Source organism: Vipera ursinii, assembly GCF_947247035.1.
Source record: "Vipera ursinii genome assembly, chromosome: 6".
Taxonomy (NCBI): Eukaryota; Metazoa; Chordata; class Lepidosauria; order Squamata; family Viperidae; genus Vipera; species Vipera ursinii.
Genome location: NC_139515.1, coordinates 87,819,974 through 87,845,792, shown reverse-complemented (window position 1 = coordinate 87,845,792; position 25,819 = coordinate 87,819,974). Strand labels below are relative to the sequence as shown.

General features: G+C 46.4%; 1 protein-coding gene and 1 long non-coding RNA gene across 2 annotated transcripts in view; both read left to right on the top strand.

Moving 5' to 3' along the window:
* KLHDC10 (kelch domain containing 10) overlaps nt 1–24,962 on the top strand; it is a 331,421-nt gene extending 306,459 nt beyond the window's left edge. Inside the window, exon 7 of the transcript XR_014492906.1 lies at nt 24,844–24,962. The gene's annotated coding sequence lies outside the window, so the exon portion shown is untranslated. The remainder of the gene's footprint in view (nt 1–24,843) is intronic.
* Nucleotides 24,963–25,023: 61 nt separating this feature from the next.
* The window catches only part of LOC310642467, a 210,696-nt gene continuing 209,900 nt past the window's right edge, over nt 25,024–25,819 (top strand). Inside the window, exon 1 of the long non-coding RNA XR_014492912.1 lies at nt 25,024–25,077. This is a non-coding gene — a long non-coding RNA (uncharacterized lncRNA). The remainder of the gene's footprint in view (nt 25,078–25,819) is intronic.

Sequence of the window (25,819 nt, the reverse complement as noted above, 5' to 3'; positions counted from 1 at the left end):
AGATTGGTTTCCTAGGAAGAGACTTCTGCTTACCTGATCTAGGATTCTGGGTTAGAGATTCTTCCGCTATCATTTTTGCCTTCTTCTGAAGAGTAAATGAGGGATCCTCGGCGCTCTCTGAGCTTGGCGGTTTTCTGGCAGACGTTTCCTGACCCAGCTAGGTAACGTCATCAGTTCTGATCTGCTACTTGGCCAGCGCTGATGATGTTATGTAGTCTGGCTGGGGTCCGGGATATCTGAGCGAGCACCTGCTGCCGGCATCAAGCTCCCTTCGCCCTGTGCGCTCCCACAGGGAAGGTCTTCTCAGGGTACCGCCGGTAAGAGATTGCCGGCGGACAATACCCAGGGGGAGGGCCTTCTCTGTGGGGGCGCCTGCCCGTTGGAACCAGCTGCCCGTGGAGCTTAGGACTGCCCCTGACCTTCGGTCATTCCGCCGGGACCTGAAGACCTGGCTCTTTGAGCTTTCTGGCCTGGACTGAGAGTATTAACTGGGGTTTTAATTGGATTCTAATTGGGGGTTTTATGCCAAGGTTAGAAGGGACGCGGTGGCTCAGTGGGTTAGGACGCTGAGCTTGTCGATCAGAAGGTCGGCAATTTGGTGGGTCGAATCCCGAGTGCCGCGTAGCAGAGTGAGTGCCTATTACTCATCCCAGCTTCTGCCAACCTAGCAGTTCGAAAGCACGTCAAAATGCAAGTAGAAAAATAGGGACCACTGCGGTGGGAAGGTAACAGCGCTTCGTGCGCCTTTGGCGTCTAGTCATGCCGGCCACATGACCACGGAGACGTCCTCGGACGAGCGCTGGCTCTTCGGCTTTGAAACGGAGATGAGCACCGGCCCCTAGAGTCGGAAACGACTAGCACGCATGTGCGGGGGAACCTTTACCTTTTCCTTTACCTTTATGCCAAGGTTAATGTAATCATTTTAATTGTTTTTAATTTTTGTAATTTGCTGTCTTGTTTTTAAAAACCTTGTGAACCGCCCTGAGTCCTACGGGAGAAGGGCGGCATATAAGTCTAATAAAATAAATTAAATAAATAAATAAATGCCTGCAAGAAAACAATTTAAGCTCCGAGAGCACTAAGGACTCCACACAATCCTCCTCCCATCTTCTCCTTCTACCACTGATGATGTTCCCTAGTTGGGTCGTGAAATGTCTGGCAGAAAACCACCCAGCTCAGAGAGCGCCAAGGACCCCACGGTAGTCGTCGTCGTTGTCGTCGTCCTCCTCCTCCTCCCTTCCATCACTGAGGATGTTTTCTAGTTGGGTAATGAAACGTGCACTAGAAAACCACCCAGCTCAGAGAGCGCCAAGGACCCCACAGTAGCCGCCTCCTCCTCCTCCTCCTCCCCCTTTCTTCCTCCTCCTCCCTCCTCCTCCTCCTCCCTGCAAATCCCCCTCCCTTCTGTCATTGATGATGTTCTCTCTTTGGGTCGTGAAACGTCCGCCAGAAAACCACCAAGCTCAGAGGTCACCAAAGACCCCTCATTTCAACCCTGAGCGAGAAATATCCCCCTTGATCGGAAGAATCCGTGGCGGTTTATTTCAGCTGGGGAGATGCCAGTCTTAAGAGAACCGGTGCTGCTTAGCAGGGCCAGCCAAAGCTCATTTTCCTCTCTCGAAGCCGTTCCTGTCTTCAAAAGCTGGCTGCTCTGGCACTCCCTAAAATGTCAGCTTTCTGCGCCAAGCCCGCGTCCCTGCCTCCGCCTCGCCTAAGCCAACACCTCCTATCTCAGCTCACCTGCCCTTTCGTGGGGCCTGCCCCAGCCTTGCCCCAGCCTTGCCACTCGGCCCTTTCAGATCTCTTGATTTGGCCTTCTCACAGCTGCCTGAAGCCGGCTGGACCATTTTAAAAAAATCTTACGTATTGATTCGCACAGGTGGTCCTTGACTTACGAGCGCAAAGTTTCCGTCGCTGAGCAAGACGGTTTATCCACTGAGTTTTGCCCCCTTTCACGACCTTTCTTGCCACCGCTCTTCAGTGAATCACTGCAGTTGTTAAGGCAGTGACACGGTCGTTAAGTGAATCGGGCTTCCCCGTGGACTTGGCGTGTCGGAAGGACACAAAAGGGGATCGCGTGACCTCTGGGCACTGCGACCGTCATAAACAGGAGTCAGTCACCAAGCGTCTGAATTTTGATCATGTGGGCATGGGGGATGCTGCAATGGTTGTGAATGTGAGAAAGGGTCATATCCCTTTTTCCAGTGCTGTTGTAACTATGCACGGTTTGATGATGATGATGATTAGGTAGGTAGGTAGATAGATAGCTAAAGATGACAGACAGACAGATAGATAGGAGAGAGGAGAGAGATGGAAGAGATAGACAGACAGACAGACTAGATAAATGGATTGAGTGAATGAAGAGATAGATAGAGACAATAGATGATAGATAAAGGTAAAGGTAAAGGTTCCCCCGCACATGCGTGCTAGTCGTTTCCGACTCTACGGGCCGGTGCTCATCTCCGTTTCATAGCCGAAGAGCCAGCGCTTGTCCGAGGACGTCTCCGTGGTCACGTGGCCGGCATGACTAGACGCCAAAGGCGCACGGAACGCTGTTCCCTTCCCACCGGAGCGGTCCCTATTTTTCTACTTGCATTTTTACGTGCTTTCGAACTGCTAGGTTGGCAGAAGCTGGGATGAGTAACAGGCGCTCACTCTGCTACACGGCACTCGGGATTTGACCCGCCAAACTGCCGACCTTCCGACTGACAAGTTCAGCGTCCTAACCCACTGAGCCATCGCGTCCCTAGATGATAGATAGATAGATAAAAATGATAGGTAGGTAGATAGATAAAGATGATAGATAGATAGAAAGGAGAGAGGAGAAATAGATGATAGATAATAGTTAAAGATGATAGACAAACATAGATAGATAGAAAGGAGAGAGGAGAAATAGATGATAGATAATAGTTAAAGATGATAGACAAACATAGATAGATAGAAAGGAGAGAGGAGAAATAGATAGATAGATAGATAGATAGATAGATAGATAGATAGATAGATAGATAGATAGATAGATAGGAGAGAGATAGACATAGACGATAGATAGATAATAGATAGATAAAGATGATAGACAAACAGATACATAGATAAATAGATAGAAAGAAAGGAGAGAGGAGAAAGATAGATATAGACGATAGATAGATAGATAGATGGTACACATTAAAAATGAAATTTAGTTCCTTGCTCTCAAAGTGTACGCATACATAACACACATGAAAACATACTATATACAACATATGTATAGACCTACACTCTTACAAATAAGTAACATATAAATATTAATCACTGCCCATCTTGAACACATAGTGGAAGGAGGAAACTTGAGAGCTCACAAGGTTCATACTGTATGGAACAAAACTATTGTCATTGTTATTGTTGTTATCTACTAAACAAATGGTGGTAAGTCGAGGGCTACTTGTATCCTGCTTTTATTATTTTTCCGGAAAATAACTCAAGGCAGTGAAGCTATCCAACGCGCCTCCCTCCTCCTCCTCCTCCTCCTCCTCCTCCTCCTCCTCCTCCTCCTCCTCTCCCCAGAACAGCAACCCTGTGAGGTGGGTTGGGCTGAGAGGGAGGGATGGGCCAAGGTCCTCTTGCAAAAAGCCAGCAACTAATTGCTCATATTCTTTAGAATAGAATAGGATAGGATAGGATAGAATAGAATAGAAAATATGGAATGGAATGGAATGGAATGGAATGGAATGGAATAGAATAGAATAGAATAGAATAGAATAGAATAGAATAGAATAGAATAGAATAGAATAGAATAGAATAGAATAGAATAGAAAATATGGAATAGAATGGAATAGAATGGAATGGAATAGAATAGAATAGAATAGAATAGAAAATATGGAATGGAATGGAATGGAATAGAATAGAATAGAAAATATAGAATAGAATAGAATAGAATAGAATAGAATAGAATAGAATGGAATAGAACAGAACAGAACAGAACAGAACAGAATAGAATATATGGAATAGAATAGAATAGAATAGAATAGAATAGAATAGAAAATATGAAATGGAATGGAATAGAATAGAAAAGAAAAGAAAATATGGAATAGAATAGAGTAGAATAGAATAGAATAGAATAGAATAGAATAGAAATTAGAATGGAATGGAACAGGAATAGAAATAGAATAGAATAGAATTAGAATTAGAATTAGGAATAGAATGGAAGAGAAGAGAAGAGAAGAATAAAATACAGAATGGAATGGAATGGAATGGAATGAAATAATAGAATAGAATAGAATAGAATAGAATAGAATAGAATAGAAAATATGGAATGGAATAGAATAGAAAAGAAAAGAAAAGAAAATATGGAATAGAATAGAATAGGGTAGAAAATATGGAATGGAATAGAATAGAGTAGAATAGAATAGAAAAGAAAATATGGAATAGAATAGGATAGAAAATATGGAATGGAATGGAATGGAATGGAATAGAAAAGAAAATATGGAATGGAATAGGATAGAAAATATGGAATGGAATAGAATAGAATAGAATAGAATAGAATAGAATAGAATAGAATAGAATAGAATAGAATAGAATAGAGCTGGAAGGGGCTTTGGAGGTCTTCTAGTCCAGCCCTCTGCTCTTGCAGAAGGTTACTGACAAAAGCTGCCGTAGGTTTTTTTAAAACAGCTCTCCAGAAAAATGTACTTGGAGAACTTATTTACCGCGCCGGGGGCTCTCTGTACCAGCTGTAAAGGAGATTAAAGAGTGTGTACTTTGAACAGCAGGAACTCTGTGTAAAGAGAGTTACTGATAAATGCGGCACTTGGGGTTTAAGTCGGCCAGATTAGAAACTCTGTTGAACAACTTTGCTAGCTGAACAACACTGCCCTTTAGCACTCAAGGAGTCCAGCTGGGGGAAGGCGATTCGTTCAATATTAGCATTTCGAGTTCTGCCAGTCCTCGGGTAGCACGGCAAAATATTTGCATTTCCCTCTTAACGTTCAGCTGGGTGGATTTGTTGATTTTATTTTCTAATTTGAGACTTTTTTAATCTCGCCACTATTATTCCCATAAGCAAGTCAAGGCAGCAAAGATGCCTAATGCTCCTTTCTGCTCCTATTTTCCCCATAACAACAACCCTGTGAGGTGGGTAAGGTTGAGAGAGAGGGACTGGCCCAAAGTCGCTCAGCCAGCTTCCAAGCCTAACAAGGGACTAGAACTCACAGTCTCCTAGTGATTGGCCCAACGTCACCCAGCTGGCTTTCCTTCCTAAAGCAGAACTAGAACTCACAGTCTCCTAGTGATTGGCCCAAAGTCACCCAACTAGCTTTACTACCTAAGGCAGAACTAGAACTCACATTCTCCTAGTGATTGGCCCAACGTCACCCAGCTGGCTTTCCTTCCTAAAGCAGAACTAGAACTCACAGTCTCCTGGTGATTGGCCCAAAGTCACCCAGCTGGCTTTCCTGCCTAAAGCAGAGCTAGAACTCACAGTCTCCTGGTGATTGGCCCAAAGTCACCCAGCTGGCTTTCCTGCCTAAAGCAGAACTAGAACTCACAGTCTCCTGGTGATTGGCCCAAAGTCACCCAGCTGGCTTTCCTGCCTAAAGCAGAGCTAGAACTCACAGTCTCCTGGTGATTGGCCCAACGTCACCCAGCTGGCTTTCCTGCCTAAAGCAGAACTAGAACCCACAGTCTCCTGGTGATTGGCCCAAAGTCACCCAGCTGGCTTTCCTGCCTAAAGCAGAACTAGAACTCACAGTCTCCTGGTGATTGGCCCAAAGTCACCCAGCTGGCTTTCCTGCCTAAAGCAGAGCTAGAACCCACAGTCTCCTGGTGATTGGCCCAAAGTCAGCCAACTAGCTCTACTACCTAAGGCGGAACTAGAACTCACATTCTCCTAGTGATTGGCCCAACGTCACCCAAGTGGCTTTCCTGCCTAAGGCGGAACTAGAACTCACCGTCTCCTGATTTCTAGCCTGGTGCCTTCCTGACCAGACCAAGCTGGCTCTCTCATCAACATGAGCCCCAGGAAACGAAGAAGAGAAACAACTCTGATGACTTTTGTATTAGAATTCTCTCTTCTTGTCTCTTTATCCAGCAAAGGAGATCCGTTGTGAAATGAACGGGTTGCACATGGCATGTTTTCTGGTGGCTAACTTAACCCTGGCTTGCTTAATCAAGCGCCCGGTGGAGCGGTAATCCCTCTGGGATATATGGCTGCCCCTAAACCGGTTGTCCTTTTGCAAGCCTTTGAAGCCCTGCCTTCTTCAAAGGCGTGGTTTTTTTTGGTTAGGAATTTAGGGGACTAATTATTAGCTGTTTTCTCCTTGCCCCCCTTCTTATTTATTTATTTATTTATTTATTTATTTATTTATTTATATTCCATTTATATCCCGCCCTTCTCCGAAGACTCAGGGCGTCTTACAAGCTTAGCAGTAGCCTTCATTCTATGTATATGCCTGCTTGTTAGGGCTTTCACACACACACCAAGCGGCATTATTACAAAGTCAGCTTAATTGCCCCCAACAATCTGGGTCCTCATTTTACCTACCTGGGAAGGATGGAAGGCTGAGTCCACCTTGAGCCTGGTGGGACTCGAACCTGCACTAATTGCAGGCAGCTGGGGTTGCTTAAGGAGGCATCAGCCCACTGCTCCACCAAGGCTCCTTCCTTTTTTTCAACAGCTCAACTGGAGATTAACGCTCTCTGTAACCTCATTCACCCTAACCCTAACCTCATTAACCCTGCTGATTATTCTCTGGTTAATGGCTGCTGCCTGTGGGCTGCGCATCCTTTCATTTTTCCATGGGATTATTATAATATCTTCTGACCAATGAGACGGAGAGGCAGATTTCAAATAGGTCCCCATCTTTGCCCCGAATCCTCCCTTCTCCCGTCCCGAAGTTCGGATTGTCCTAAGGAGGCCATTTAAAGCCGTCAGTGGGGCCAGAACGTAACAGGTTGCAAGGGCTGCCCTCTTTACCTGTTTGCTAAACCGTCAGGGACTTGGGTTTTTCTCATGGGTGTGAGCTTCCCAGAGTTCTTTTTTCATAAGATGGGCGGCCATATAAGATGATGGCTAAGTGGATAGATAGGTAAGATGGATAGATAGTTAGATAGGTAGGTAGGCATGTTGACAGATAGGTAGGTAGACAAGTAAATAGTTGGTCTTGTAGACAGTTGGATAAATGTGTTGAGTGGATGGATGAATATTTAGGTAAGATATCTATAAGATGGATACATAATATGGATTGGATGGATAGATAGATAGATGTATAGATATAGATAAATTGATAGATTGATTGAATGAAGAGATATAGTCAGACAGTAGATGATAGAGATAGATAGATAGATAGATAGATAGATAGATAGATAGATAGATAGATAGATAGAATGAAGAGATAGATATAGACAGACAGTAGATGATATAGATAGATAGATAGATAGATAGATAGATAGATAGATAGATAGATTGAATGAAGAGATAGATATAGACAGACAGTAGATGATAGATAAGATAGACAGACAAACTAGATAAATGGATATATGGATTGACCAGATAAATGAATAAATGAACAGATGGATATAGGTAGACAGACAGTAGGTGATAGATAGATAGATAGATAGATAGATAGATAGATAGATAGATAGATAGATAGAGAGAGAGATAGATAGATAGATAGATAGATAGATTTTGTCCTAAGCCTTAGGGATTCAGTATGCATTTTTGATACACTTCAGTGGCCAGCTTTACCCTAGACAGAACCTGAACATTTTCTGAATTTGCTTGGGATTTCTTTTGTGATCATTCTTTGACTTGGGAATACCTAACTAATACCTAAAAAGTTGCTATTTCAACAATAGTGTTAGTTGCCATCAACAGTGTAAACCAAGGGTCAGCCTTGGATGAGTGGAAGCTTTTAAAAAGTGTCAATCGCTGCAAAGGATTGAAGAGCAGATTGAAAAAAAGAAAAGAAGAAAAAAGAAAAACAGGTCGATACCACGACTTAATGGCTGAACATCACCTAGAAAGTTGGCAGACTGAGAAAGTTGCTTTTAGCTAAAGCCTTCCTTGTTTTTCCTGTCTTGGCACTAATCCTGCTCTCATATATGTAAATAAACATATAGGGATTCATTGTCAAGCAGAGCTGTCAAAGAGTGCATTCAACAAAAGGGTGGATCTGGTGTGTGTGTGTTAGCAACCAAATTGTGGTGGTTTGTGTATCCAGTGACAGGTAACCTGGGCTGACTCAAAACTTCCCTCTCAGCCAGGCACAGACCGTGAAAAAATTTGATTCTGAAAGACAAAATCCTGCATCGAGAATGTCTGGATGGTTGTCTTTTTCATTTATTTTATTTTTTTTTTAAAAAAAGAAAGAAAGTCTGTTTGTTTATACCCAGCAGGTTCACAAGTAATCTTGCCTACAGGTAGTCCTCGAGTTAGGATGTAAGTGGAGCCTCCTGTACAACTGTCCTAATTTGCGAACAGTTGTGTAAATCAGGTCATCCACGCGACCGACTTGATATTTTCACTTATCTGCGGTGGTCATTAAGCAACGCCGCGGTCTTTAACTAAATGCAGCGGCTCTTAAGCCAACGTTTGGTTTTGCTGTGGGCAGAAGTAGATTGTTCTGAACCAGCCCTCTTCTAACAAACCCCTTATCAGAAAGAAGAGACTGGAGAGCGTCCAAGGCTAAAAGGCTTCTGCCAAGATTTAATTACGCAGTTAACAAAAACACTAGAGCTTGTCTTCTCAAGCGGAAAAGTTGCTTTCAGCAACCAGCCCCTCCCCAAACACTCCTTTTATAGAGAGCTCAGGGCGTGGTCTCCCTGTGCCTCCTCCCGAGGAGTCCCATAGCCTTTCTTTGTTTGTCCCTGCTCGACTGCCTCCTGCGTCGGGCGTCCTTGAACAGGGCCAGCTGTGGGTCATCATCCTCCGCACTCTCGGGCTCACGCAGCTGAGAAGAGGTCCCCGGCTGAGGACTCTGCAAAGCCTCCAAACCATCATCAGCCGGTTCGTCTCCCTCCTCCCCCTCATCTGAGTCCTCCGATACGTCGGAGCCGGCTGTCGGACCCACAGGCTGGCCCTGAGTCACAACATAGATACTGGTTTTGGGCCAAACTTTTGGGGTTCCGTTGTGGCTATAAGTTGAGCGCTACCTGCGATGTGTCTAGTCCTCTTTTCTCTAAACTGGTTCTTCACCGCAGTTACGTGCGGCCCGAAATATTTTCCGTTGTCTGCCGCGAATCCATCCCTTGAATCAGAGTTTTGTTTTAACCGGGTCACCGATTCCACTTTCTCCTTATCCATTTCTGTCATCTTTCTGTTCTCCTGCGGAGTCTTTAAAAAGAAAAAAAACAACACAAAAAAACGATGGCTTCTCAATGCTATTTTTTTAAAAAATCCGGATTAGGAAGTTGTTCCTAAGGAAAAAAATATGGCTGTCTTGGGACTTTCCCCCCCTCCCCCCCAGCTCTGCGATAATTTTCCGAGATGGGATGGTCAGCAATGCACTCGGCATGGCAAATATGCAGTTCGGGTAGTCCTCGACTTACGACAGTTGAGGCCAAAATTTCGACTGCTAAGTGAGGCGGTCGCTAAGTGCATTTTTGCCCCATTTTACCACCTTTCTTGCCACGGCTGTTAGGTGAATCAGTACGGTTGCTAAGTTAGAAACACGGTTGTTAAATGAAACTGGCTTTCCCGTTGACTTTGCTTTGACAAGACGGTCACAAAAGGGGAATCACGTGACCCTGGTGTCATGATTCCGACAGGTGAAACTCTTCAAAGAACTTCGAGGCATGGTTTACCTTAAAGAATCTTTATTCGAGTAGCATAGCATCGGCACTAACATAGTAAAGAATCTTTATTTGAGTAGCATAGCATCGGCGCTAACATAGTCGGAGCCAAAAATCTGAGTTCCCCTCCCCTGAGCACCTAGTATCAAAGCACAATTCCCTCCTCCAATTAACAGTCATAAATCACATCCTCCAATTACCTTGAAATGCAGGCTTTCCCTCCAGTTCTCCAGCCCGCCAATTCTTATCATCTCTTATTTCAATAACCTTGGTTCTCACGCTAGGCACAGCATTATTATGTCTAGCTAAACTTTCGTGCCCATTCCTCCCCTCAGCATCATCTAACTCTAACTCTAACTCTTAAAGAGTAAAACGTAAGAAGAAAATGGTTGCACTTCCATCTGTCGTCAAAGCAAAAACATCCGATGTTAGCAGCGTTGAAATCCGGGACGCCGTCATAAATGCGAGTCAGTTGCCCAGCGTCTGAAAACCGGTCAAATCACGTTTCTAGGTGACGTTTGTAACGGCTGAGAAAAGCTTGCAATAATGTTTGGGATATGAATATGCCTGTGCTTTTCTATGGAATGAGGCGTGTTGGCCGAGAACCCAACCATCTGCGGTAAATGTTTGCTATAAATACATGTGTAAAGATATAAAAACCTATAAAGAATGGTTGCCGGAATTGGATATGTGCAGTTTAATGAAAAGAAGGTCCAGGCTGACGTGATAGCAGTCTTCCAATATCTGAGGGGCTGCCACAAAAAAGAGGAGGGGGGTCAATCTACTCTCCAAAGCCCCCGAAGGCCGCAACGGATGGAAACTAATCAAGGAGAGAAGCGACCTAGAACTAAGGAGAATTATTCTGACATTAAGAACAATTAATCAGTGCTTCCAGAGTTTGTGGGTGCTCCAACACTGAAGGCTTTCAGAGAGAGATTGGACAGCCATTTGTCTGAAATGGCATAGGGTTTCCTGCCTGAGCAGGGGGTTGGACTAGATGACCTCCAAGGTCCCTTCCAACTCTGTTCTTCTGTTAATAACCATCATGATCAACAACTATGGGAACTCGGTATGGTCGTTTAACGAAGAGAATTGACCAGGGATGATGTGATAGCATTAGTATCTGAGGGGGCTGCCCCAAAGAAGAGGGAGTCAAGCTATTCTCCAAAGCCCCTGAATGCAGGACAAGAAGCAACGGATGGAAACTAACCAAGGAGAGAAGCAACCTGGAATTAAGGAGAAATTTCCTGACATTGAGAACTAAATTAACCAGTGGAACTACCTGCCTCCAGAAGCGGTGAATGCTCCAACACTGGAAGGTTTTTTAAGAAGAGACTGGACGGCCTTTTGTCTGAAATGGCAGTCGGGTTTCCTGCCTGAGCAGGGGGTTGGACTAGATGACCTCCAAGGTCCCACTGCTCTCCTGTTACATTGCACGATGCAAAGTGCATTTCTCTGAAAATCAACGTGTCACAGACCAAGGGTAGCTAATGGGGGGGGGGAAACACGATTGGGCGCCTGCAAATACGGTGGGGAAAAAAACAACAACGAGATGGATTTGGGCACTTCGGAATGTTTCCTAAAGATGGGGGAATTCAGAAAGGCCAAGGTACGAATACTGGCAGAAAGGAAAGTGGGTAGGTTGAGAATGAGTTTCCGTGGGAAGAAGGGGGGAAAACCTGTACTTCTGCCTCTTTTGCTGTAGAGAAGGGGACGAGGGCTACGTCGGGAGAAACAGAGAGGAAATGAATGAATTCTCAAGAAGCGCAGGTGACAAAGAGAGCTGAATGAATGTGGTTGGATAGAGCTAACCAGATCCTGAAAGAAAAAAAGAGAGAGAGAAAAAGAGTAAAAAAACAACAACATAAAAGGCTATACAGGTAGTCCTCAACTTAGAATCACAACTGAAACCAGAATTTCCACAGCTAAGCAGAGTTAAGTGAGTCATGCTGGCTGGGAAGGTATTGGGTTTCCTACTTGAGCGGGGGGCTGGACTAGAAGACCTCCAGGGTCCCTTCCAGCTCTGTTCGATTATAACTTTGCCCGCGGCCAGCAGTTCGATCTTTACTTAACTAACTTAAGCCTTCCATCCTTCCCAGGTCGGTCAAATGAGGAGCTAGTTTGTTGAGGGCCATAGGCTGACTCTGTAAACCACTTCGAGAGGGCTGTAAAGCACTGTGAAGCGGTATAAATAATAAAGTTGGAAGGGACCTTGGAGGTCATCTAGTCCAACCCCCTGCTCGGGCAGAAAACCCTATACCATTTCAGACAACGAGATGGATTTGCTAAGCTTGTAAGCCGCCCTGAGTCTTCGGAGAAGGGCGGGATATAAATGGAATTTTTTTAAAAAATGGCTGTCCAGTCTCTTCTTAAAAACCTCCAGTGTTGGAGCATTCACGGCTTCTGGAGGCAAGGAGTTCCACTGGTTAATTTAGTTCTCAATGTCAGGAAGTTTCTCCTTAGTTCTAGGTTGCTTCTCTCCTTGACTAGTTTCCATCCGTTGCTTCTTGTCCTGCCTTCGGGTGCTTTGGAGAATAGCTTGACTCCCTCTTCTTTGGGTCAGCCCCTGAGAGATTGGAAGACTGCTATCATGTCACTCCTCACCCTTCTCTTCATTAAACTAGTAGACATACCCAATTCCAGCAACCGTTCCCTATATGTTTTAGCCTCCAGTCCCCTGATCATCTTTGTTGCTCTTCTCTGCACTCTTTCCAGAGTCTCAACATCTTTTTTACATCGTGGTGACCAAAACTGGATGCCGTATTCCAAGTGCGGCCTTACCGAGGCCTTGTAAAGTGGTATTAACCCTTCGCGTGATCTCGATTCTATCCCTCTGTTGATGCAGCCTAGCACCGTGTTGGGCTTTTTTGGCAGCTGCAGCATATCTAAATCTAAGTGCTATTGCTAGTGCCGTGTTCCCACTGCTTTGGGTTCCCAGAGACAGTGGTTGGCTCCCGACCCAGCAGACCTTCTCCTGGGATTCTCAGAGCAGATCTGCTAAAAATGTCGTCCGTTTACGAGAATATGGCTTTTTTTTTTCATTTTGTTGGACACGGATATAAATACCACTTGGTGGAATGTAGCAGATAGATGGCATGCAGGAAGAAATGTGGCCGGACTAGTTACGGGGAACCAGCTCAATCTTAGTTGCAAAATTCAGACGAAGTGGTGGCTTTTCCCCCAAGTGTTATAGTGGGTAATCGTCTTCTTAAAGTATGTGCATGTTCGTCATAGTCTTAGTAAAGATAGCTTTTCATTAGCCCAAACCAGCTATGATTTCCCAAATCTGACCGTAGAGAAATGCAAATCTTTTAAAGGATCTGCCACTGTTCCTTTTTTGTTTTGTTTAAATATTGTATTGATTTTTAACATAATTGCCTTAATGTTTGCTAAGAGCGTGTTGTCTGGGTTAGTATTTAAAAAAACAATAACAATGTCTATTAATTCTATAGTCCATGTAATGCCTTTCCTTGATTTTCTCTTCTTCCAATAATACTTTGCCAACCTTAAATTAACACAGTTCTTATTATTTGAATAAATGACCATTCAATATATTAAATATAGACAAACCTGGCTGGGAAACTGTGATTTTCCCCACATTGGGGTGGATAATTTGCTGCAGGTTAGATTCGGAAGGGTTGAATAAGAGAATCACAAAGCTGGATGGGGCTTTTGAGGTCTTCTAGTCCAACCCCCTGCCCCTCTAGCATTTCACACAACTGGCTGTCCAATCTCTTCTTAAAAGCCTTCAGTGATAGAGCACCCACAACGTATGTACGTCTGTCTGTCTATCTGCAGTCAATTTAATCAGAGTAGAGCTGGAAGGGACCTTAGAGGTCTTCTAGTCCAGCCCCCTTGCTCAGGCAGGAGGACGCTATACCATTCCAGACAAGTGGCTGTTCCAGTCCCTTCCTCATCTCCTCTTTCAAATGAAAACAGGGAGGAAGGAGGTCAGGAATAAGGAGAAAAATGCAACTTGGTGTTAATTCCCGATTTGCAGGAGCCCAATGTTTGCCGGCATTGTTCCCACTATCGTTTACCAGCACAGAGGAGATAAACCTAAAAAGGAAGTTTCTATCGGTGGAAGAGCAGCCGAGCGAAGCAACACAGGATGATGAAAGAATGCTACTAAGTGGATAGAAGCAAAAAATATCAGGAGGTGCCTGAGTGTTTTACTTGGGATGCTTTCATTTCATTTCCCTGGCCCAGGGGTTGGCAAGCTTGGCTCTTTTATGACTCGTGGACTTCAACTCCCAGAATTCCTCAGCCAGCATGGGGGAACTATGGCCCCCTCATGACTCGTGGACCTCAACTCCCAGAATTCCTCAGCCAGCATGGGGGAACTATGGGCCCTTCATGACTTGTGGACTTCAACTCCCAGAATTCCTGAGCCAGCATGGGGGAACTATGGCCCCCTCATGACTCGTGGACTTCAACTCCCAGAATTCCTGAGCCAGCATGGGGGAACTATGGCCCCCTCATGACTCGTGGACTTCAACTCCCAGAATTCCTGAGCCAGCATGGGGGAACTGTGGCCCCTTCATGACTTGTGGACTTCAACTCCCAGAATTCCTGAGCCAGCATGAGGGAACTATGGCCCCTTCATGACTCGTGGACTTCAACTCCCAGAATTCCTCAGCCAGCATGGGGGAACTATGGCCCCTTCATGACTCGTGGACTTCAGCTCCCAGAATTCCTGAGCCAGCATGGGGGAACTATAGCCCCTTCATGACTGGTGGACTTCAACTCCCAGAATTCCTGAGCCAGCATGGGGGAACTATGGCCCCCTCATGACTCGTGGACTTCAACTCCCAGAATTCCTGAGCCAGCATGAGGGAACTATGGCCCCCTCATGACTCGTGGACTTCAACTCCCAGAATTCCTGAGCCAGCATGAGGGAACTATGGCCCCTTCATGACTCGTGGACTTCAACTCCCAGAATTCCTGAGGCAGCATGAGGGAACTATGGCCCCTTCATGACTTGTGGACTTCAAATCCCAGAATTCCTGAGCCAGCATGGGGGGAACTATGGCCCCTTCATGACTCGTGGACTTCAACTCCCAGAATTCTATCTGTCTATCTCTGTCCCTCTGTCTGTCTATCTATCTCTATCATCTATGTCTATCTATCTCTGTCTATCTCTGTCTGTCTGTCTATGTATCTATCCCAGCTTAACTGCAGCAATTCACTTAACAACTGTGGCGAGAAGGGTCGCAAAATGAGGCAAAACTGACTTTATCCCCTGCCTCGCTTAGCAATGGAATATTTGGGCTCAGCCGCAGGTGTAAGTTGAGGGCGACCAGCATTGAAAATAAAATAATCCAATTTAAAAATAAATAAATAAATAAACAAAACAAACAAACAACAACACAGCCGACCTCTTTTTTTCATCGAAGCTCTTTCTTTTTTTATTCCGTTTCCTGCTCTCGGCTTGACATGACTGTAATAGGGAAGAATGTTAAAAGCAAAGGACTTCAAAGGGAGCCAAGGCAGAACAAATAATCGTCCTCGTGCTTGGATTTTGGCAAACCTGAAGCCTTGGAAGCTGAAATGTTTACTTTTTTACGTCAGTTCTTCAGATCAAGGAAAGAGCAGCCGGGCCAGGCTCACTGAACAGAAAGCCGGCTATTCCTTCTGCTGCTGAATTGTTTTAATGGCCTTGGGCGCTGCTGCTCGGCAGTTGTCTGAACCTTTTTAAATACACCCCCCCCCTTTTTTTTTTCTCTCTCCCTCTCTCAAAGAAATAGACAAGCCTGTGGGAGGTAGGACCAAAACCCTTCGTAACTTCCCCAAAAAGCAAGAGAGGTTCTTGCAGAAGGACTGAACTGTCCACTTTTTTTTTCAAGGTGCAAAATTATAGAGAAACGTGCTGCCAAGTTCTAGCAGACCCCCCGTCTTTCTTTCTTTTTTCTCTTTCTTTCTTTCTTTCTTTCTTTCTTTCTTTCTTTCTTTCTTTCTTTCTTTCTTCCTTCCTTCCTTTCTCTTCTCTCTTTCTTTCTTTTTTCTTCCTTCCTTCCTTCCTTCCCTTTCTTTTCCTTTTCCTTCCTTCCTTCTTTCTTTTCCTTCCTTCCTTCCTTCCTTCCTTCCTTCCTTCCTTCCTTCCTTCCTTGTTTCTTTTTCTTTCTTTCTACTTCTTTCTTTCTTTTTTTCTTTCTTTCTTTCTTTCTTTCTTTCTTTCTTTCTTTCTCTTTCTTTTTCTTTCTCTCTTTCTTCCTTTCTTCCTTCCTTCCCTTTTTCCTTCCTTCTTTCCCTTCCTTTCTTTCTTTCTTTCTTTCTTTCTTTCTTTCTTTCTTTCTTTCTTTCTTTCTTTCTTTCTTTCTTTCTTCCTTCCTTTCTCTTCTCTCTCTCTTTCTTTCTTTTTTCTTCCTTTCTTCCTTCCTTCCTTCCCTTTCTTTTCCTTTTCCTTCCTTCCTTCTTTCTTTTCCTTCCTTCCTTCCTTCCTTCCTTCCTTCCTTGTTTCTTTTTTTCTTTCTTTCTTTCTTTCTTTCTTTCTTTCTTTCTTTCTCTTTCTTTCTTTCTTTCTCTTTTTCTCTTTCTTTCTTCATATTTCATACTTAAAAATCTTACTTATTTCTTAGATTTTTATCCCGCCTTTGTTACCTTTATAAGTAACTCAAGGCGGCGAACATTCATAATACTTCTTCCTCTTCCTATTTAATCCACAACAACAACCCAGTGAGGTAGATTGGGTTGAGAGAGAGGGGACTGGACCAAAATCACCCAGCTGGCTTTTATGCCTAAAGTGGGACTATAATTCCCTATCGCCATTTGATTGGTCCGAGGTCATCCAACTGTCTTTCATGCCTAAGGCGGGACTAAAACTAAAACTCAATGTCTCCTGGTAATTGGCCTAAAGTCACCTAGTTAGCCTTCCTGTCTAAGGTGGGACTAGAACTCACCATCTCCTGTTGATTCGCCCAAGGTCACCCAACCTGCTTTCATGCCTAAGGCAGGACTAGAACTAGAACTCACTGTTTCCTCCTGACTGGCCCAAAGTCACCCAGCCAGCTTTTGTATCTAAGGCAGGACTAGAACTCACCGTCTCCTGGTGATTGGCCCAAAGTCACCCAGCCGGCTTTCATGGCTGAGGCAGAACTAGAACTCACTGTCTCCTGGCAATTGGCCCCAAGTCATCTAGTTAGCTTTCATGCCTAAGGCAAGACTAGAACTCACCGTCTCCTGGTGATTGGCCCAAAGTCACCCAGCCGGCTTTCATGCCTAAGGCGGAACTAGAACTCACCGTCTCCTGGTGATTGACCCAAGGTCACCCAGCGGGCTTTCATGGCTGAGGCAGGACTAGAGCTCACCGTTTCCTAGTTTCTAGGCCACCCCCTTAACCACTACACCAAAGGTGCGTGTTATTTTCACCTCTTCTGTCACCGTAAACTCCGAACAGCCTGACAAAACACCTTTTGGCTTTGTTCCTATGCATAAACACCGATGTGCAGATTCTGTCATATCAACTTGCTTTCCAAGGCAGCCGTTGCTTTGCGTAATCTAGGTGGAGTTTTTCTCTGAACCATGTTGACTAATCTCCGTTTTTAGAACGGAAGGGACGAAAAAATGAGTGTGTAATGCATGCCCTGATAAAGCATCCCAAGTAAATTCGCTGGAAGCTGAACTGGAACGAACTGCCAGGCTGTTGTCAATCTTAAGCAGCAAGGGAAATTTACATTTTTTTTACTACGACAACCTTTCCTTTCCTTTCCTTTCCTTTCCTTTCCTTTCCTTTCCTTTCCTTTCCTTTCCTTTCCTTTCCTTTCCTTCCCTTCCCTTCCCTTTCCTTCCCTTCCCTTCCCTTTTTGTGCTACATTTTGAAAGCTCTTCTTTAGTGTGGCTTTATTTGTAACTTGGGAGGGCTTGAAATTATATTTTTATAAGGAAGGCTGAAGTTTTGGGAAATACCACTAAGTCCCCACCTTTGGAGTGCAGAGAAGAGCAACAAAGAGGATCAGGGGACTGGAGGCTAAAACATATATAAAGAACGGTTGCAGGAATTGGGCATGTCCAGTTTAACGAAGAGAAGGACCAGGGGGGACATGATAGCAGTCTTCCAATATCTCAGGGGCTGCCCCAAAGAAGAGGCAGTCAAGCTATTCTCCAAAGCCCCTGAAGGCAGGACAAGAAGCAACGGATGGAAACTAGTCAAGGAGAGAAGCAACTTAGAACTAAGGAGAAACTTTCTGACAGTGAGGACAATTAACCAGCGGAACAACCTGCCTCCAGAAGTTGTGGATGCTCCAAGACTGGAGGTTTTTAAGAGGAGACTGGTGTCCAGCCCGCGGCCTGGCAGTTTGACACTCCTGCTATATAGGGTTTCCTGCCTCAGGAGGGGGTTGGACTAGATCAGTGGTCAGCAACCTGAAACAGTGAAAGAGCCACTCAGAACCGGTTCCCTCACAAAAGGAAAAACTGGGAGCCGCAAAAAAATGTGTGCACATGCGCATACATGTGCGTATGCGCAGAACAGGGTTTGACTGAAGAGTGGAGCCAAGGCGAGATATGCACCTACCCTACATATTTGAATTGATTGGTTGAACTTTTTTAGTCCCACTTTTTTTTTTTTTTGGACTGCACATGGCAGAGGATTGGGAGCCGCAGGAGACGGCTGAAAGAGCCGCATGCGGCTCCAGAGCCGCGGCTTGCAGACCTGTGGACTAGATGACCTCCAAGGTTCCTTTTTTTAAAAAAATCCCATTTATATCCCGCCCTTCTCCGAAGACTCCCCAACAATCTGGGTCCTCATTTTACCTACCTCGGAAGGATGGAAGGCTGAGTCAACCTTGAGCCTGGTGGGACTCGAACCTGCACTAAGATTGTTAATTGCTAATTGTTAATTGCCAGATTGTTGGGGGCAATTAAGCTGACTTTGTAATAATGCCGCTTGGGGTGTGTGTGAAAGCCCTAATAAGCAGGCATGTACATAGAATGAAGGCTACTGCTAAGCTTGTAAGCCGCCCTGAGTCTTCGGAGAAGGGCGGGATATAAATGGAATTTTAAAAAAAAATAATTGCAGGCAGCTGGAGTTTCTTAAGGAGGCATTAGCCCACTGCTCCACCAAGGCTCTGCTCCTTCCAACTCTATGATTATTATAAAACTTATTCATAAAACATGAAACTCAGTCAACTGAACACTCAAATTGACTGGGGCTAATGGTTGACACGGGTTGCTGCCAGCATCCTAGGTATCGACTGGCAGCAACCCAGTATTAATTAATTAATTAATTAATTAATTTACCCGCCTGCATCAGTTTCCTTAAAAGCTGTTCCTTTCATTAATTCATTCATTAGTTTCATTAACGGAGCTGCTTCTAAATATAGGGCAGGTTGTTCATTCAGCCCTGCTGATAAGGTTGGAGACGGGAAGATTGAGTACGTGGGAATAGGGAAGAGGAAGCAGGTTCCTTCAGATTCCTTGATTGTTGGAAGAGATTACCTCCAATCCGTCTTTGGGCTTCCTCGTTAGGTCTGATGGAGCGGGAAGAGGAAAAGCACATCGTTTATGCAGGTGTGTAAGGTGTTCCTCGATTTACAGCCATTCACTGAGTGACGGCTCGGGGTTGCATTAGTGCCACACTTAAAGGTTATATTCAAGGTGGGAAAATTCTGAAGTGATTTATCTTAGTCTGATTTTTTAAATATCTTTTTATATGTATTATAAATATATATATATTTATATTTATATTTCTATATGCTCACTCCGAATTCAAGGTTAAGCACCAGAGCACCCAAAATTCTTGGCCTGGAATTGTCCTGGGATTGCTATCATACAGGCAGTCCTCACCTTACGGCAAGAAAGCAGTCCAATCTTTCCGTCGCTAAGCAAGACGGCAGTTAAACGGGTTGCGCCCCATGTTACAATATTTTTCGTTGTTGTTGTCACTGTTCAGTGAAATCACTGCGTGCTGCTTGAGGTTGTTAAGTGGCTTCCAGCGTTGACTTTGCTCGTCGGAAGGTCGCAAAAGTGGGGGGTCACGTGATCCCCTTTCGCAACCGTCATAAGTACGAGTGGGTTGCCAAGCGGCAGCACTTTGACCACGGGGGAATGCTGCAACGGCCGTAAGCGTGAGAATTGGTCGTGTCGCTTTTTTTCAGTGCCGTTACATCTTCCCACGGTCGCTAAACGAATCGTTATAAGTCGAGGACTGCCTGTAGGGTGAGACCCACAGAGTTTCCTGGCTCCATCTGGCTCTAATTTGGTTGGGTGTGATGACCTCCTTTAATAAAATGGAAGGAATGCCTGTGCTGTAATGGTTTTGGCAATTTGGTGCTTCTTGGTATACTAACTAAGGCCGCCAGGTGTGGGCAAAATGCAGGTAGTCCTCACTTAACGACCCCAATCGGGATGCGACTCCGTTGCTAAGCACGTGACTACTACCGCTTTGCTTGTCAGAACCCAGCTTTGAAAGTTGCAAAAGGGGAGATCACAGCACGCTAGGATGCTGCAAACTTTGCCAAATATCTGAATTATGATCTCATGACTGGGAATTCTACCACAGCCGTAAGTGCGAGGACCGGTCATAAGTCCCTTTTTCAGCGCCGCTGTAACTTCAAACGGTCGCTAAACAAATGCTCACAATTTGAGGACTACCTGTAACCTCGCTGTGTAACTGCAGCTGGATTGTGCAGCCTGCTGAGAACCGGTTTGATAGCTTGCAAAGTTCGCTTTGCTTAGTGGTCTCCTTTCCTGCTTGTCTGTTGCAAGCCACTAAGGTCAGAAGCCATCGGCGGCTTGTTTTGGCTTATCAATCATTCCGGTGGTGGTCTGTTGACCGTTGTGTTATCGTGTTGTCTGGAAGCAGCAAGCCATGATTTAATCCCGTATACCAGTCTCGGCCTTTCCGTTTGACTATCTTTAAATGGCAAAATGAACTAACCCAATCAGCGTCGAGTCCAGATTGAACTAACCTAATCAAGCTTTAGCCCAAGTTGAGGGATTCTCTGGGTGTGTGGGTGGGTGTGTGTATGTGCAAATCCGTAAAATGAAGTGGATTAAATTAGATTATGCAAACACAACACTTCCGACGCTTAATTCCTGGCTAAGGGCCAGCATTAGACCTTATCAGCTGCCCGGAGAGCTGGATTTGCACAACACCCTCGGCTAGAAATCTGCCAGTTACATTTCAGCTGACCCAATTGTGTTGAACCCAGCTGGCGGTCAGGTACAGATAAAGTCCTCGGCCGTACGGCCGTCGTTGAGCTCGAGCAAGACGCTTTGCTAAGTACGTCTCGCCCCATTTTGTGACCTTTCTCGCCGCAGACGCTCAGCGGACCGCTGCCGTTGTTCAGGGAGCAACGCGGTTGTTTTAAGTAAATTTTATTTATTTATTTATTTATTTATTTATTTATTTTTATTTTATTATATTTCTATACCGCCCTTCTCCCGAAGGACTCCGGGCGGTGAACAGGGCAATACGTGTTAAAAAACAAGAATACAAAAGTTAAAAAAAAGATTAAACAAGATGCCCCAAAACTATAACAATAAGTTAAGTTAAAATACATAATAAAACCCAAACCCATCGCCCATCAGGCCAGGCCGGCTTGTTCGAACAGGTAAGTCTTTAGGTCGCGCCGGAAGGAGCGAAGGTCGGGCGCCATCCGGAGCTCAACCGGAAGATGGTTCCATAAATCCGGATGGCGCCCACAGAGAAATGGGGCTTCCTGCTCGACTTGGCCAGTCGCGAAGATCTCCAGAAAGGATCGCCTGATCCCAGGTCGCTGCAACTGTCAGGAAGCACGAGCCAGTTGCCAGAGTGCCTGGATTCGGGTCATGTGACCCCGGGGACAACGCGGTGCTTGCGAAAGGGAAAAATGGTCATGCCGGGTTTCCCACCCCCCCTCCCCAGTTCCGTTGTAACATCTTAACGGTCCCTAAAACGGTTACAAGTTGCGGATTACCCGCGTAGCTTACATATTCACGGAATGCGTTCGCCCATAACGTACTCAAATAATATTCATTTTCTGGATTTTTGTGACATGCCACATAGCAGCAAACTGAGGACACCCGGGGGGGGGGCGGCGGGGGTGTCGCACAACCTCCCCGTTGAGTCACTAACCAGATTTTCCCGGGAAAATGGAGAGGTCCCTAAACGGCCACAAAGACTTTTCCATTAGAAGAATAATTTTAATTATTCCCCCCTGCGTAGAACGCGCGCGCGCGCGCACACACACACACACACACAATTCAGAAGTAATTTCCAGTAATTAACTATGCTTCAGATTAGCCCTCCACATCTGGAGCTTTGCAGCTGGAATGGAAAAAAATGCTCCGGTTCTGGAATATTTGCTGGTTTTGTCAACTGAGTGCGTGTCTAAGCAAGAACCCCGTGTAGTTTCCCCGCCTCTCTCCAAAGCCAACCCAGGCCGGTCCAGCTGTTGCACATCTGGAAAGCCTGTCTTGTTTGAAGTTTTCTAGCGCTTCCAGGCCTTGTGAGACTTTCGTGGGAAATTGCCGCCAGCCTTCAAATAACAACCTGTGTACGGTCACTCATGCGCTCGTGACCTCTCGCCTTGACTACTGTAATGCTCTCTACATGGGGCTTCCCTTGAAGACCACTCGGAGGCTCCAACTGGTACAGAATGCGGCCGCGAGAGTTGTCTTGGGAGTTTCCCGGTACTCCCATGTTACACCTTTGCTCCGCGAGCTGCATTGGTTACCAGTTGTCTTTCGGGTGAGGTTCAAGGTTTTGGTTACGGTCTTTAAGTCCTTACATGGCATGGGTCCGGGATACCTCGAGGACCACCTGCTGCCGGCATCAACTCCCCTCCGCCCTGTGCGTTCCCACAGAGAGGGCCTCCTCAGGGTGCTGCCAGTCAAGGAATGCCGACTGGTGGCCCCCAGGGGGAGGGCCTTCTCTGTGGGCGCTCCGGCATTATGGAACCAACTGCCGGTGGAGCTCCGGATGGCATCAGACCTCCGAACTTTCCGTCGTGGCCTGAAGACCCACCTATTTGAAATGGCTGGTCTGGCCTGACGGGGGATTATGGGTTTTAATTTGTTGTTTTAGATTTGTATTACTGTTTTTAACTGGGCATGGGTTTAATCTTTTTTTTTTTAATTTTTGTATTTTCTTTTTTATATATGCCCTGTGAACCGCCCTGAGTCCCTACCAAGGAGAAGGGCGGTATACAAATTAAATAAAACTTGAAACTTGAAACCCTCTAACAGGGAAAGTGGTACCGTTGTGTGAACCCCTGGGGGGGTGGGGGTGAAAAGTGTGTCCACAGGTGTCTGTCTGGAGGGGTTTCGGAGGCCACAATCCAATTAAAAGGAGCTGGTCCTGGCTTGGGCCGGTCGCAAGGGTTGAGTTTTGGGGGCCAGGTCAGGCTGCCGTTTCTTACGTTACACGCATTCTTGCCCCGAAGTAGCACCAGGAAACCCAGCGGGATGGACTGCCCTGGGGTTTTGAAGGGAACGGACCCTCCATAATCTAGGAGGGGATGGTCAATAAAGGAGAATATTCGTAGCTCAGGGTTGAAATGAGGGGGTCCTTGCTGCTCTCTGAGCTGGGTGGATTCCTTGCAGACGTTTCATGACCCAACTAGGGAACATCATCAATGCCGGAAGGGAGGGGGGTTTGCAGGGAGGAGGAGGAGGAGGAGGAAGAGAAGGTGGACTGTGGGGTCCTTGATGCTCTCTGAACTGGGTGATTTTCTTGCCGACGTTTCATGACCCAACTAGGGAACATCATCAGTGCTAGAAGGGAGGGGGGTTTGTGGAGAAGAGAGGAGGAGGAAGGCTGTGGGATCCTCGGTGCTCTCCGAGCTTGGGTGTTTTCTTGTGGACCTTTCATGGCCCAACTAGGTAACATCATCAGTGCTAGAAGGGAGATGGGTTTGTGGAGAGGAGGAGAGGGAGGAGGACGGGGAAGAGGAGGAGGACTGTGGGGTCCTTGATGCTCTCTGAACTGGGTGATTTTCTTGCCGACGTTTCATGACCCAACTAGGGAACATCATCAAGGCTAGAAGGGAGTGGGGTTTGTGGAGGAGGAGGAGGAGGAGGAAGGACTGTGGGGTCCCTGGTGCTCTCTAAGCTGGTTGGTTTTCTTGCAGACGTTTCATGACCCAACTAGGGAACATCATCAATGCCGGAAGGGAGGGGGGTTTGCAGGGAGGAGGAGGAGGAGGAGGAAGAAGAAAAGGACTGGGGGGTCCTTGGTGCTTTTCTTGCAGACGTTTCGTGACCCAGCTAGGTAACATTATCAGTGCTAGAAGGGAGGGGGGTTTGTGGAGGAGGTGGGGGGGAGGAGGAGCTGGAGAAGGATGTGGGGTCCCTGGTGCTCTCAGAGCTGGGTGGTTTTCTTGCAGACATTTCGTGACCCAACTAGGGAACATCATCAGGGCTAGAAGGGAGGGGGGTTTGTGGAAAGGAGGAGGAGGAGGAGGAGAACGACGACTGTGGGGTCCTTGGTGCTCTTTGAGCTTGCTTGTTTCCTTCCAGATGTTTCATGACCCAACTAGGGAACATCATCAGGGCTAGAAGGGGGTGGGATTTAGGAGAAGGAGAAAAAGAAGGAGGACTGTGTGATCCTTGGTGCTCCTTGAGCTTGCTTGTTGGCTCACAGTTGTTTCATTAGCTAACTAGGCATCATCAGTGCTAGAAGGGAGGGGAGCTTGCGGAGTGGAGGAGGAGGAGGGGGGAGGGAAAGGGCTGTGGGTTCATTGGTGCTCTCTGAACTTGGTTTTCTGGCAGATGTTTAATTACCCAATTAGGTAACATCATCAGTGCTAGAAGGGTGTGGGGAGGAGGAGGAGGACCACTGTGGGCTCCTTTGCGCTCTCTCCGCTTGGTTATTTTGTTGCAGATGTTTGGTGACCCAACTAGGTAACGTCATCAGGAGGGGGTGGGGTTGTGGAGAAGAGGGGGGGGAGGACAGCTATGGGGTCCTTGGTTGTTTTCTTGCAGATGGTTCATGACTCATCCAGGTAACGTCATCATCAGAAGGAAGCGGGGTTTGCAGAGAAGAGGGCAAGGAGGACTTTGGGGTCCTCGGGGCTCTCTGAGCCTGGTTGTTTCCTTGCAGACGTTTCGTGACCCAACTAGGAAACATCATCAGGGCTAGAAAAAAGTGGAAAGGAGAAGGAAGGAAGGAAGGAAGGAAGGAAGGAGAGAAAGAGAAGAACTGTGGGGTCCTTGGGGCTCTCTGAGCTTGGCTGTTTCCTTGCAGACGTTTCATGACGCAACTAGGTCACATCATCAGGGATAGAAGGGAGGGGGGTTTGTGTGGATGAGGAGGAGGAGGAGGACTGTGGGGTCCCTGGTGCTCTCTGAGCTGGTTGGTTTCCTTGCAGACGTTTCATGACCCAACTAAGGAACGTCATCAGGGCTAGAAGGGAGGAGGAGGAAGGACTGTGGGGTCCCTGGGGGTCTCTGAGCTTGATGGTTTCCTTGCAGACATTTCATGACCCAGCTAGGGAACATCATCAATGATAGAAGGGAGGGGGGGTTGGTGGAGAGGAGGAGGAGGAAGGACATTTCATGACCCAGCTAGGGAACATCATCAGGGCTAGAAGGGAGTGAGGTTTGTAGGGAGGAGGAGGAGGAGGAAGAAAAAGACTGTGGGGGTCCTGGGTGCTCTCTGAGCTGGGTGGTTTTCTTGCAGACGTTTCCTGACCCAACTAGGAAACATCATCAGTGCTGGAAGGGAGGGGGGTTCAGGAGGAGAAGGAGAAGAAAGAGAAGGGAGGAGGAGGAGGAGGAGGAGAGGAAGCACTGTGGGGGTCCTTGGTGTTCTCTGAGCCGGGCGGGTCTCCTTGCAGACGTTTCCTGACCCAACTAGGGAACGTCATCATTGCTAGCGGGGAGGGGGGGAAATCGGTGGAGAGGGTGGGCATGCCGGGGGCTCTCTGAGCTTGGCGGTTTCCGTGCCCCAAACTAGCCCCCATCCTCAGCGCAGAGAGCTGGCCAAGTCCTAACTAACCTTTCCGCCGGCCCCTTGGCCCCGACACGTGTCTCGGGACGGCCAGTTCTCCACAAACGCGACCACACCTGCTTGCGAGCTCTCCCGCCCCAGCCGGCCCCCTCTGCCACTCCCCCCTCCCACCCAGCCAAGGTGCGC